The sequence below is a fragment of the Morone saxatilis genome, unplaced genomic scaffold (genome assembly GCF_004916995.1).
Source record: "Morone saxatilis isolate NCDOM2014 unplaced genomic scaffold, NCSU_SB_2.0 Contig22, whole genome shotgun sequence".
Lineage (NCBI taxonomy): Eukaryota > Metazoa > Chordata > Actinopteri > Moronidae > Morone > Morone saxatilis.
The window spans coordinates 26,306,952-26,318,163 of NW_023339785.1; the positions used below are offsets into that span (position 1 = coordinate 26,306,952).

General features: G+C 42.3%; 1 protein-coding gene across 1 annotated transcript in view; it reads left to right on the forward strand.

Moving 5' to 3' along the window:
• Nucleotides 1–11,212, forward strand: part of LOC118333399 (transcription factor COE3-like) — a gene marked incomplete in the record, with an annotated part of 64,521 nt that overhangs the window by 49,308 nt on the left and 4,001 nt on the right.

An 11,212-nucleotide genomic window follows, 5' to 3' on the forward strand; every position in this document is an offset into this window, starting at 1 on the left:
TCCTACAAAAGTAGTCTCATTACAACATGATAAGTTGGTGTGTTGTTACAGAAAGAAACTTCCAAATGGTGTTAAAACAAGAAAAAGATCCATCATTGCCTAAAGAGACATTGGTTCCTAACCTTAAAGTTCAGTCCCCCACAAAGGGTTAGCAGAGCTCCATGAGGGGTCCTTTGTGTAATGGGACACTTAAATCTTACTGAATTAGTTTGTTTCTGTACTTTTGCTGGAATCACAAAATCCAAAAACTGAACCTAAAATGTGTGTTTGTGTGTCAGGAGACGTTGGAGGTTGATGAGGACGACCGTCCTGAGCTGGCGTGGTGGAAGTGTAAGAAGTGGGCATTGCGCATCATCACCAGGCTGTTTGAACGGTGAGTCCAGAGCTGCTCCCACGTCAGCAGAGGGCAGATTTGCAGTTAGCAGAGGGACGTTGCCAGTCATTCACATGCTTCTGATCTGAACTGCAGGTATGGAAGCCCTGGCAATGTGACAAAGGAGTACTATGAGTTTGCAGACTTTTTCTTGAAGACATACTCAGTGGGCATACAGCAGGTAAGCTCTGAGACTTGAATATGTTGGTTTTACACATTAGTGCTCAGGCTCTGACAGGTTTTGGTTTCACTGTGGTTCCTCTGGGTGCTGTGTTGTCTGTTCAGGTCCTGCTGAAGGTGGTGGACCAGCACCGACAGAAGCAGTACGTTACTCCTCGCGTCCTGCAGCAGTCCATCAACTACCTCAACCAGGGCCTGTCACACTCACTGACCTGGAAACAGATGAAGCCACACATGCAGGTAGGACCGGCATGGAGAAATGTGATCCAGAGAGTGTGTTGATGGGTGTGACATTTACACTTTTACTAGATAATGATATTAAAAGGATAATTTTTCATCTGAGTATCTGCATTTACTGCCACATTAAACCGTCTGAACCAGTTTCTGGGCATTTTTTACTCCTGTTACATTTTTACTCCCTGTGGGCTTATCACTGCTATTTATACAAGTCCTGCACCACTATGGAAACTCCAAAAAAAAGGGGCTCAAAATGTTTTTTGTGCAGTATAACACAGGTATAATGCCATAAACCTTCAAGAAAAATGTGAGTTGAATTTCTTTGCTGTGAAAAGAAACCTTAAAGTATAGATAGTGGTCAAAATTGGCAGAAAACCACAGCCTTCACCCATCTGACACTGAACACACACCTGGGAGGTGAATAGCTACACCATACAGTCGTTATTCAGTCAGCTGACTAAACAACAACATTTTTATAGCAATTACAACAAAATATATCTGTTTCTTTCCCTCTGCAGTGTGCTCTGCTCTGAAGTTACACTGCTGCCCCCACCCTGTGTGTGTTTGTGCGTGTTTGTGTATGTGGATAATAATGTAAATGGCAACTGCGTGTATATGATTGCTGTGACGGTTATAGGGTATGAATGCTCAGAAATCTTATGGCTTCAGAGAACATCAAAAACATTTTTTTAGGAAAAGTCACATGCTGAAAAGCTTGTAGTTTTTATTTAAACAGAGTTTGTGCATTAAAAAACAATCTGACTACCAACTTGTCATCCTGGAAAGAGGACACATTGGAAATGGGTTGTTCTTCTAACCTTTTTGTGTTATCCTCAAAAATGTTTTCGTATTCGTTGCAACATTTGACAAGGTGTGTGTGTGTGTGTGTGTATATATATATACACACACATCTCTATTTGAGATGTCAAAAAAAGAAATGTCTGTCAGAGCGTGCTGGTGGTTCTAGTGTTACACCTCTGTAGTTCTCCTGCTGAGCTACAGGCCATCTCTCTTACAGGCCATATGCCAGGAGGTCATCTTCCCCCTCATGTGTTACAAAGACGAGGATGAGAAGCTGTGGCAGGAGGACCCGTATGAGTACATCCGCATGAAGTTCAGTGAGTACTCAAACAGCCCGGTGTCAAATAATGATAAAGATCTGACTCTATCTCTCAGACCTACTATTACCTGTGTGTAATGTACAATAGATTATTAGAGTACAGGAAAAACTTGCAGAAAGTGGATGTGATTTTGTTGTTATTATTACTGCTGCCATTGTATGTAGTGGTGGAGGAAGGATGTCCGCCATGTTTTTCCATTGTGTTGTTTGATCCCATTCTTTTTGTGAGGGAGTGTGTGTTTGTCTCTGTCGCAGACCTCTATGATGACCACGCCCTGCCAGCCACTGCTGCCCAGAGCCTCCTGTGTAAAGCTGCCCGCAAGAGGAAGGAGGTGAGGAGGAGAATTTTTAATATAAATTTTTTTAGCCTTTAATAAGTCTTCTTTACTTTTTACTTACTTACTTTTACTTTTACATATTTTATTTAAAGCTGCTCTAATCTAATGCATCCACAGAGAGTTATCATAAAGTCTGTAGTACCCCACAGCTCTACAGAGCTTTTTATCAAGAGGCAAAAACCTTTAAGGTATCGGTAGGTATCTCTCCAATACAATAAGCTTCAATCTGTCAGCATTTTCTGCATGTAAACCTTTATGCTTTCCTCTTGGCAGGTTCTTCCTCAGATGATGGAGTTCTGCCACCAGATACTGATGGACCCGTCTGCCGACCCTCGCAGGAAGGACGGGGCCCTGCACTGCATCGGAGCTCTGGCTGAGCTCTTACTGAAGGTGCGCACATCCACAGACCTCCTGCATGTTTCCTGTAAAACAGCTCATCTTGTGAGTTTTAATCTGGGCTGTGTGTGTGTCTCGTCCCATAGAAGCGGATGTACAGAGAGCAGATGGAGCTGATGCTGCAAAACTACGTCTTCCCTCTGCTCAACTCTCCTATGGGTTACCTGCGAGCCAGGGTGAGTGAACCCTCCTAACCTTCACAGGGCCTGTCTTTTCCCCTCTTTGTTCAGTTTTAGACAGTGTCACAGAGAGACAGTGCTCTGGAACCCACATAGTGCATAGAAACATCCCAAAAACGATTATATGGTGTAGGTCTGTGTAACTGTGCTGTACTGTATTTTCTCACACTGGACATGGAATCCTTTTATTGTGGAGTGGGTATAAACAATTGACACCCCTTTCATTTTAAATCAACATACCAGAAAACAATCTGAATTGCCCACAGAAACAAAAGGGACAAAGTGGACATTTTAATTTAATAGTTTATTTTACATGAATTACATTTATTTTGAAAATATCAAAGTGTTATATAATAAAGTGTTATTAGGTTGACTCTTGCCATTTCACAAATATTACAGATAATGTTGCTTGATTGCGATCATAGAAGTTCATCTATTCACACACATATTAATTTGGCACATTGTGATTGTACACTGAGCTCCAGGTCTGTCCCCTCATCTCTGTCTCTTACAAGGTGTTTTTATGGCCTCTAATGTTTTAGCACTGTTTACTGATACAATTGAGGATTTTTTTTGTGGCGGGTATTCCAGCAAAACAATTCTGATGGTTTAATAAATAAAGAGAAGAATCATCATTCAGCAATACAACCATGTGTACATATGTACCAATAGTCTTTTGGTCACACAAAGGGCATATTGGGCTTGGAATCATCCTCAACTGATTGACATTTCCTAGTGACTTTGACTTATTAAAATGTCAGTTCAGATGGGGTTTGTGGCTAAAAATGTGCTGGAGTTTGACCATAATGAAGTGGGACGTGAGAACACTTCAACACTCATCTCTCACACTGACAGCTGACAGTTACTGTAAACTTCTTTCTGTGGCCAAACCTAAACTGACTAGTTATGAATCTTTTCATTTTCAAACAATTCAACTGTTGTTCAGCTGTTATTCTCTAAGTGGACATGAAGCAACTTATTCTTGGTGAGTTTTGTGCAGAATTGTTGAAATATATTTTAAAAACATTTTATACATGCATACAAAGAACACAAGTTCAGTTATAATAGATCTATGGTGGGTACTAATGTATGTATATAAATGTATATTGCCATTGCGTCACTGACATTTCAGCTTCTTTCAGTGCTTCTAGACAGCTGACATTTCAGCTGCTGTACTTCAGTTCGACTACTTTCAGCACTCAAACACAGTTCCCCTTGCTACAAGGCATCATCAACCTAAGACTAAAAATTGCTCTTAAAGGTATAGTTAGTTTTAGTTAGTTAGTTTTCTGAAGTGCGTTTGTACGAGCATGGATCCTGGTAAACCGGAAAATTGATTAAAATAACCATCCTGGAAATAATCTGTTGTCCTGGAAAATGTTAATTGTATTTTAGCGAGAGGAGAACAGCCGAGCAAGCCACAAAAGCAAGCTAATACTCCTCTTAAATGATGACCACCATTTGTAATCAAGGATGGAAAATGTCCTGGAAAGGGCCTGGAAAAAACACTACTGTATGAATGCAAGCCCAACTGACACTCCATATATTAAACTCTTAGAGTGCTGTCACTTCAGCTGCTCTTAGTGCTCCCATACATAACATCCTACACTCCTTTTTTTATTTGACCGTGAAGAGCAGAAACATGAAGGGTTTGACATGCAACAAAGGTCCTAGTCTGTGGTTATGTGGTATACATAACATTTAGTTTTACACCAATTTTCAGTGCATGTTCAGTTAAACTGTCTTTAAAAAGTTAAGTTACTTTGTATTTTGTTGTTTTGTGGGAGCTAATTTTACTGTTTTTGTTTTTTAATTTTGTTTCAAAATGAAGACATTTAGTCCAGTTTGACCTTAATAAAGTTAGACACAAGAATAATAGACCAGACAGAAAGCTTTAGAGTTGTGATGCATCCATATACAGGTCTGGACTTAAGTTGTGCTGTGGTGGTACAGCAGATGGCGCCACGCTGCTGCTAAAATAATCATGTATCTGTATGTATCTGTGACCGGACACCGAACACATGATCCACCTTCACAAGAGTGTGTCTCCTTTCTGTTTTTGAGTGCCAGTAAGGGGGCTCTCGTGAGCCCTTGGTGCGAGGCTTAGTGAAGCCTGCGTCTTCTGTATGTGAAAAATCTGAACATGTGAAGCATTTCATTTCATGGAAGGACTGATTCTTATTGCTTTAACTCTTCCTCCCTGCAGTCCTGTTGGGTGGTCCATTCAGTCAACGTGAGTCAGTCTTTCATGTGTTTGGCACCACAGATGTATTGTAACCCACACTGACGCACCTGGTGGGGCATGGCTGACAGCAGCAGTGGACACTCACGGTGGTGGTGTCAGAACTATAGACACTGAGGTGAAACATTAATCTGTGCTTCTCCGCTGTGCTTTGGCAGTCCTGCTGGGTGCTCCACTGCTTCAGCCCGCTGCGTTTCCATGATGAGCTGGTGCTGAGGAACGCTGTGGAGTTGGTCAAACAGGACCTGATCGACGACAAAGAGATGCCTGTCAAGGTGGAGGCCGCCATCGCTCTGCAGACACTGGTCAGCAACCAGGAACAAGGTCTGTGGAGGAGCCTGGATGTTGTTTTACAGTGTTTTGAAGTTGATAACAATATCAAATACTTCAATCAGCTCATACTGAAAAGGATGATGCAAAGTACTGGATGAATAGTGTCCTGCAGGAAATAGTCCCGAAACCCGGAACTGAGTTAGCATTTTAGCACTTCCAGTTCCCCCTCCTAAAGGCAATGGGTCTTTTTATTGGGATTTTGGTTAGATGCTTGAAATAAGGTCTGTGGTTGAAGTTTAAGAGATTCTCAGCTTTTCTTCTATGACATAAAATACATCAGTAAATTTGCCACCTGTGAATTTAAAAGCTTTTACGTGTCTTAAAAAAGGCGGTTTCTAACAAGTGGCTAAATGAGACTACAATGGGTGTCTGTGACATTAAATTAATTAATTACACAGAGACTTATCTACTCACTAGTCCACCTTCACAGCTTTGTTGTGTTTATACTTGGGCTCTTGCAAACTATTCTAACTCATGTAACTGTGGTGTTGTTTCTTTATAGCCTAATGTTAGCTTTTTACTTCTGGGGATCGCATTTGTGCTTCAAAAACCATAAAAGTACCATAAACCTTTGTTCGTGAGCTTGTTTTCTGCAATAATTCAAAATCCAATGAAAAAATCTCTGGCTTTTTGTCAAAGGAACCAGGGCGATGCTAACTTTTGCATTGGCCTACAAAAATACATCCTCCCTGCAAAACTCTGCATGTGTGATAATACAAAAAATGCAAATATGACCATGAAATACATGGACACATTTTGGGAAACAGACTTATTTGCTTGGTTTCCAAAAGTAAGATGAGAATAATAATTATATCATGTCTGTGTATTAAGTACAGAGCTGGAGTCAGGATGTGGTTAGCTTAGCTTAGCTTAGCATAGAGACTCCTGCACCGACTGGTCTGTAGAACGGACTTAACCCTCGTCTCAATCACGCCTTACGTCCTAGCGATGTGCGTCCTCAGCGACTGTGGCTGTTGCCTAGTGGCGTGCGTTGCTAGGATACAAGGGCCGCCAGCCTAGAGCCTGAACACCAACTACGACTGAGACAGAACTTATTGAAACACTTAACAAAACATATTTATTATAAAAATTCATCTTTATTTATTGAGTTTAATTTCATTTTACTGGATTATTTAATTTGCCTCAGTCTTGTAATTTAGGTTTTGAAAAATACGTTTATAATCGGCGGCAGTGATCAGTTTCACATTGTAACATTAGACGTAAATTGAACGTAAAAAGATGTTTTCATGTTAATACGACATTCATCCTGAGATCCTGAGAGCTGATAAGTTAATAAACTTATCAGCTCTCAGGAAGCTCTGAAGAGTTAAATAAACGGTAAAAAAAAAAGAAAGAAGAGCAACAAGAAAGAGTGAAAGTGTTAAACTTCACTCGGGATAAATAAAGTATCTATCTAACTAACTTCTGTAAACTTCTCTTTTCTTGTTGCTCCTCCCACGTTTATTTAACCCCCCTGGTAGCCTAACGTCACAACGCTATAAACTGTGGGTAATTCCTTCAGCCAGAGTCCGCAGAAATGTGGATTAAAGGGTCAAAATATCTTCCAGGAGCTCTCAAGCACAAATGGACATCGGGACAGACCTCATGGACTCACCGGGAACGCAGCTCAAAGTCTGAGAGAGTGGAGGTTTGATTATTTATAGCTAATCGTTGCTAATTTGCTGCGACGTTATGGAGTTCAGTTTTAACAGATTTACAGTATATTTATGGAAGAAAACAACCTTTTAATGGAGGTGAACCTGTCACATTACAACTACAGTAAACTAAACTTAGAGAAAGTCACCAGACTCCCTTTAAAAAATGGTCCACTCTTTATGCTAAGCTAAGCTGACTCCACTGATCCAAGAGTTGTTGAAATGTTTTGGATGAATTGTTGTTTAGCTTTATATCTTTTTAATATAGAAACAATGACATCATGCACATTTTTTAAAACACTGAAATAATTAAATTTTTAACTTTATTAGAAACATGTTGAAATGAAATTTAGACTTTTAGGCCAAATCGACTTGATAATATAAATATTTTATCTTTAAACAGGATCAAAAAGTTCTTAAGGAAACAGATTTATTTAGATTTTTGGTATAAATATAATAAATGAGTGCAGATAAACCGTCTCTACAGTCGGATATCTTCTTCAGAGAGAACCAGAACATGAGCCAGGCTAGCTGTTTCCCCCTGCTTCCACTCTTTATGCTAAGCTAAGCTAACTGCAGCTCTGTGCGGACTGGTTGAACCTCTGGCCATCAGAGCTGATGGACCACAGTGAGTCTGTAATGATTGGAGCGTCTGAGGATGGATCTGTACAATGAAACGGGGGAATGTAAATGTGATTTATCCCTTCGTGCCAACAACCATCAGGCTGTGCTGGATCGCTGCCTCGCTCTCTCTCTCTCTCTCTCTCTCTCTCCCGCTCTCTCTCGCTCTCTCTCTCCCGCTCTCTCTCTCGCCTCCTTCTCCTTGTTTTTCTCCAGCTGATGTTAATGGATTCGGCCCAGAGCGTGAATGCATGAATGCATGGAGGATGTTAGTGGGTTAGTGGAGGAGGAGGAGGATGGACAGGGGGACAGTCAGAGGAGGTGAACAATGCGTGGCGGTGTTCAGTCCACACACACACACACACACACACACACACACACACTCGGAGCCTCGGCGGAGGGAAACTGAAGCTCAGCTCGCCAGGCGAGATTGCGAGCCCACCTTTTTGTTTGGTCGCCAGGGAACGACAACATCAACCTGGCAGCGGAGACGAGCTCGATACCTTCTAAACGAGTCTCGCGGACTTCGGCGAGCGCTTTGATACGGAGCAGAACAATGGAGCGCTCCCCGCGGGCGAGTTTGACTTCCACGGTCTCCGAAAACCACCTTGCGGCCTTCTGAGCACGGCGGCTTCCGACTCGAGGCGAGTTAATCGAGGAAAGTTTCAGAGGCAACGCTGACGGAGAACTAACTGGAGCTTCACTGCTTCTTCATTGTTTTTATCCTGCTCAGCCCACAGGAAAGCCTCCAGTTTTTCAACTTGGAGCTTCATTTTTTGAGCTCCGTTATCAATAATATCTCAATATCGGGAACGATCGAGAAACAAACACAACGTTAAATTAACTCTCTGACCGGACAACTATAAAATGTATGGACGTATTTCGCTGATACACTATACGTCAATGAGCTAAATCAGATGATTCCTGTTTACGACTGAATTCATTAATCAATTATTGCTACGATTCAGATAGTTTCCAACGAAGGAGACAGTTTTTCAAATCTAAAATCTGTTCAAAATCAACAAACGCTCCAAAAAGAATATCAGGAACGAGTCGATTTTTTCAACGCAAGAATTTTAATTGACCCCTTCTTTAAGCCCGCCCCTTTTTCACTCTGTGCTCCAATCACAGTTTGAGGCAAGAACGCTCGATCAACTTCCTGCTGTTCCTGTGGTTTAAATATGCTAATATGCTAAGCTAATCTTATGTTTGGAAAGACAACCACAGTTTGAAGATTGTTAAAAGATAAAAAGAAACAAATATAAGTCACATGTTAAGTTAACTATGTTTACTGCAAACAATCCGTTAATCAGTTCGTTAGTTAATGTTGGTTAAACAATATTTATTTCATTTTAACGATTGTGTCGATGCCAAACCGCTATTATGTTTTTTAAATCTTTTTAACAAGCAAAAGTGACGCAGCTTAATGTTAGCTTCGCTAGTTACTGTTTAGCTAGCTTAGTAGCATTTGATCTAATGAATCATTTAGCTTATGTTTAAGCTAATGGGGCTAATTTAAACAGACTAACATTGAAATTTAAGCTAGGTAAGTTAGCTAATGTTTTGCTAAACTTCAGATTGTGACTGTTATATTATTTGGTTCTTTTATCTTTTATATCATCTTCAACTGAAGAACATAGATTAGCCTAGCATAAGCATATCTAAGTAACAAGGAGGAAGGAGGAGTTATGTTAATTGTAGCTCAGAAACAAAAAAGGGCGGGGCTTAGAGAGGATCAGTTTGTCATCGTGTCTCGATGCAGCAACAAAAAAGGGGCGGGCTTGTAAAGGTCAATTACAGTCACAACGATTAGAGGCGGTGAAGTTCAGAGCGAAATGAACGGTGTGTTTCAAGATGGATGAGGTTTGTCGTGTTTGAAATGTTTAATGGACTCAACTTGCGTAAGCAAGAGTTGGGTGGAGCGTTTGAGGAGCTGGGGGATACGGGGACGGCCCAAGAGTTTGGTCAATGACCGGCGGCGTAATCGCGTTCAATCGGTGGAACGTGATGGTGTTGTGTTTTGGACTGCTGAGGATGGACGCTTCGGCAGTAGCCGCGAGGAGACCCACGCTGGTTCGAGTTACGGGAAGTAACCTGCGGGAAGAAACACGACAACTTTCAAAGGGAGGAAACTGAATTAGCTTTTACTTGCTTAGCTTAGCACCAAATAACAAGCAAGGCGAAACTGAAACTCAGAAGAAAGAAAAAAACCCAAACTGTGCAGATTGACAAAATGTTTAGTGTTGAGTGGAGTGTGTGTAAATTGTGTGTGTGTGTGTGTCTGTGTGTGTCTGTGTGTGTATGAGTGTGTGTGTGTGTCTGTGTGTGTCTGTGTGTGTGTTGTGTGTCTGTGTGTGTCTGTGTGTGTCTTGGTGTGTGTGAGTGTGTGAGTGTGTGTATGAAGTGTGTGAGAGTGTGTGAGTGTGTTGTATGAGTGTAGTTGTGTTGTTGTGTGTGAGTGTGAGAGTGTGTGTGGTGTGTCTGTGTGTGTGAAGTGTATGAAGTGTGTGTGTGTGTGTGTGTGTGTGAGTGTATGAGTGTGTGGTTGTGTGTGTGTGTTTGTGTGAGTTGTGTTGAGTGTGGTGTGTGTTGCCCCCTCGCTGTGACCACTTTCAGCAGTGACATCATCACGGCTGTTCGTTTGGCCGGTCTCCTTGTTACCCGACAAAGCTTCGCCTCCCTGCAGGACAAGTCTTGCCCTTCATCTCTCACCTCGCTGTACTTACATTAACTCCCCCCCAGCAACTGAATACCAACGCTCCCCGCAGCAACTCAGCTGACCTCTGACCCTGCTCCTGAGGCTCCTGAGTTTCCCACCGACCCGGGCCGAGCGGAGCCAACAGTGTTGCCAAGTAAGGCACATTACATCTTCCCCCTCCCCCTCCACTCCCACCCTCGTCCACTTTCCCCCACTTCCTGGTTTCGGGCCACACGCAATTTCCCAGCAGGAAGCGTCTGATGGAGCGCGTTGCCCGGGGAACGAGGGCGAGGAGAGGCGGCGATGGAAAGCACATGTGGCAGAGCAGAGGAGCGCGTCGCACTTGAGCGGCTCTCTAAACAAAGAGAGACGTTCTTGTAAACAAACGGGAACTGTTTGTGTTGGTGCGTTCCTCGGCCGTCCTCGTGGTCGTCCTCGGCGCGTCCTCGCCGTCCTCGCGTCCACAGCAGGCGTTGGGAAGGCAGAATCACTCCTTTGCGACCCTCACACTGACGGCTTCGAATGGAAACATGTGCTCGCTTGCAGAGGCACGTTGCACTGCGAGCGCTGATTAATGGCCGAGTTCCCGCAGTTTGTTTCAACAGTTTTGTAATGTTAGTGCTCCCACTAAGACTTCACATGATGTCACTCCGTTATTGATCTGATATTGATCTGATATTGGCTCCTGATTAACGAACATGTTGGCTCTGTGGCGCTCAATGAACTTTATACAGAATTTAGCCAGTTATCTGAAAGTAAAATGTTCGCGAAAATAGTAAGCTGAAAGAGTTTTTTAATATATTGAGTTATTGTTTTCTGCTTGATCCTCCTCTCAACAAA